General features: G+C 37.1%; 1 non-coding gene across 1 annotated transcript; it reads right to left on the bottom strand.

Annotated features, from left to right (window-relative positions):
* Positions 1-3251: 3251 nt before the first annotated feature.
* Positions 3252-3333, bottom strand: trnal-caa (transfer RNA leucine (anticodon CAA)). The gene has a single exon. It is a non-coding gene; the product is annotated as a tRNA-Leu (tRNA).
* Positions 3334-3556: the final 223 nt, after the last annotated feature.

The raw sequence follows: 3556 nt of genomic DNA, 5'->3' as shown, positions 1-3556 counted from the left end.
TCTAAAGGAATTCACAACAATATTAATGGCAGCCAAAGAGAATATTGAAGCTCAAGTGAAACCGTCCAGTTTTCTGATATCTCTGGGGGAATTAAAAGAACAAGAATAACAGTCAACGTGCAAAGAAATGGAAACAGAATTAACAATGAAATATCTGTACCAAATATCCTTTAATATGTTAAAACGTTTCATGAACCAAAGTATCATTTCAGTAATAAAGTTTCTTTACACTCAAAGTGTAAAACAACACTTCACTTGCCAACTGATGTTGAAACTGATTACACAATTAAGCAACATAATGATTGCAGTTTTGGGCAAAGAACATTCATGGCCTTGAGAGCTTTTCCCCCTATTAAAGAATCCTGAAAGTAAAGTGGAGAATGATTAATTTTCCACTTAGTTAAATTGCGGAACACAAGGGATATGACATAACTAGTCATGACAAAAGAATTGTATGTTGCTTTGTATATTGTTCTCCTGGGCATTACTACAGGAATGTTCATTTCACTGGATTAAAAGCATTGAATATATAAAGCATCATAATTAAACTCATGAACCATTTATTTTTAATTTGTCACATTACTTATGCTGTTATGTCAAGAAAATGATTTATTCTGCAGGGTTTGAAATTAAGGAGAGATTAAAACTAAATGTAAAAGTTTTAAGAGAGAAGCAGATTAAACTCATTTCTGGCAGATTGTAAGAATTTCCCTCAAGCACAGGCTTTGGGGAAGATTTTAACTCTACTTGAAATCTTCAGAACCCAATTTCAGTTTTAATTCAGTGACTCTTCTGCCAGTCCAGTTGAATAGAGAAGAAGGTAAGTTTTTTTTAACAGACATGTGACCATATGAATTAGGAGCAGAAATAGGCCATTGAGCCCTTAGAGTCTGCTCCACTGTTCAGTAAGAGTGTAGCTGATCTATTTGACTTCCAAATTCAACATTTACTTCTATCCTAATGATTTTTCATTCCCTTGATTACCAGAAATCCATTTATTTCCATCTTAAAGAAAAATCAATGTCTCCATTCCCAAAATCTTTTGATGCAGAAAATTCTAAATTTCCAGAACACAGAGAGAAAAAAAAACCTTCTTCTCATCTGTGCCCTAAAAGGGTCATTTCAGTTTTGAAACACTGGTCCCTAGTTCATTGTGTCAAGAACTGAGAAGAGTCATCTGTACACCGTCAGGAAGACTGAGGGATATCCAACACTGCTGTACTGAATCAAATTACCCACAGTCAAAATGCAGTGTTTTACAAGTGAAACAAACAGACCTCTACCCACTCCAGCAACTGTTCTGTTCCACCCAAATGGGAGCAATCTCAAAACGGTTCAATTATTTAAGTCATCAGAGTTGCTGAATCTGACTTAGAATTTTCAATACGTTTCACTTTGGAAACAATCAAATAAACCAGGCATGCAACAATGGTAAAGACTGATTCAATTTTCATCTTTATATGTAATCTTCATCTTTACTTACTTTAAGTTTTGTATTTTGGCCACAGACTCACAGAATGATGGGTGGCATAAGCTAAAGCAATGTGTGAGCTCAGTTGTAAAGTTAACTAGAGCTGCTGTGGCATAAATTTACCGCCCACACTCTAATTGCAGACTGGGTTTCAACCTCAAAAGCAGAGCAAGTAAATTTGTGATATTGCTGTGAGGAGAGGACTATTATGGGACTGCTGAGGTTGGCGGGTGAATACATGTTCGAATAATGAATGAAATCAATGCACTGGGTGGGATTGTGGCTCAGTGGTTAGCATTGTTGCTTCACAGTGCCAGAGACCTGGGTTTAATTCCAGCTTTGGGTGACTGTCTGGGTGGAATAGCCATTCTAAATTGCCCTGTATTGTCCAGGGATGTGTAGGTTATGTGGTTTAGACACGTTAAATTGCAGGGTTATGGGGATGGGGTGGGGTGTTGGGTCTGGGTAGGATGTTCTTCGGAGGGTTAGTGTAGAAACAATGAGCTGCACTGAAGGGATTCTATGATTCGAATGCCAAGTGACTCTTTAATAATATATTATTAATATATTCCTGTAAAGAGTCACAGGAATATATTAATAATATATTATTAATATATTCCTGTAATCTATGACTCCAGCTAAAGACAGCCTTTTACTCTAACCTTGACCTGCTAATTTCACTTTGCAACTGTTGTTATCTGCAGGGGTCCTATGACATTCAGTAACAGGACAGACTGCAGAAAGGCTGATCAACTAATCAGATTGAAGAATTTTTCACTGACAGCAAAGCAGGAAACCAAACACAAGGGAAAAAAAAATCACTTTTAAATCATAGTAAAAAAAGCAAATTAACTTATGTGGTGAATGGGAAATTTTAAATATCTAAAATCAAACTTTCATCGATTTATTTTTAAAAAATCTACAAGACTTTTCTTCAGCGAGAATGAAACTCCACATTTGTGAAACAAGTTTTTTTTCAGAATCAACAAGATTATTCAACAGAAATGACAATACAGTACACCATTTAAAAATTCAATTACTGCTAACTGAATAATGATCATGTTCTCATCAGTCATCACAGTAAATCTAGTGGGTAATTGTTTTAAGTTTAGATTAGAGTAGTGCTGGAAAAGCACAGCAGGTCAGGCAGCATCCGAGGAGCAGGAAAATCGACGTTTCGGGTAAGATCCCTTCATCATTTCCCTTCATTTGCCCAAAGTGTCGATTTTCCTGCTCCTCGGATGCTGCCTGACCTGCTGTGCTTTTCCAGCACCACTCTAATCTAAACTCTGGTTTCCAGCATCTGCAGTCCTGACTTTTGCCTAATTGTTTTAAGTTGACAATTTCAGAGATGAAACAAATTTACATACATTTGATGACAATGGATAGAAACAGATTAGGAATAAAAAGATCTTTTATCAAGAATGCAGAACATTGCTACTGAAGTGCCATCTGGATCAGTGCTGGAGCACTATATATTTCTTAACTAAATTGATGATATAGATATACTAAACTTGGTCTTTTCACCTAAACATAGAATCATACAGCATGGAAACAGACCCTTCAGTCCAAACCCAATCTAGTCCCACCTGCCAGCATCCGACCCACATCCCTCCAAACCCTTCCTATTCATATACACATCCAAATGCTTCTTAAATGTTGCAATTGTACCAGCCTCCACCAAATCCTCTGGCAGCTCATTCCATACACTACGCATGATTCAGAGAGCAAGGAAAGTCCAAGGGAGTGAAGGGATGGGCCGCCAGAATGACGTGTTCACTGGCAGTGGTGGGATTCGAACCCACGCCTCAACTGAGAGTGGAACTTGAGTCCAGCGCCTTAGACCACTCAGCCACACTACCAACCCCACAGCTTGATGATGCAAAGCTAAATGGGTCAGTAAGCTGTGAAAAAACTGAGTAATTGAGATAGAGAATAATATGGGGTGTAAAAAATTGTCAATTTTAATAGGAAGGATGGAAAAGCAAAATATTTTCTAAAAAGTGAAAAAAATAGAAAACTTTGATATTCTGAGGGATTTGGGTATCTATATACATGAAACAACAATATAACATTCAGATACAA

The sequence above is a fragment of the Chiloscyllium plagiosum genome, unplaced genomic scaffold (genome assembly GCF_037043375.1).
Source record: "Chiloscyllium plagiosum isolate Xiang-an unplaced genomic scaffold, Cpla_swu_hap1 HiC_scaffold_16, whole genome shotgun sequence".
Classification (NCBI taxonomy): Eukaryota; Metazoa; Chordata; class Chondrichthyes; order Orectolobiformes; family Hemiscylliidae; genus Chiloscyllium; species Chiloscyllium plagiosum.
The sequence above is the reverse complement of the archived record's forward strand: the minus strand, read 5'-3'. Positions and strand labels throughout refer to the sequence as shown.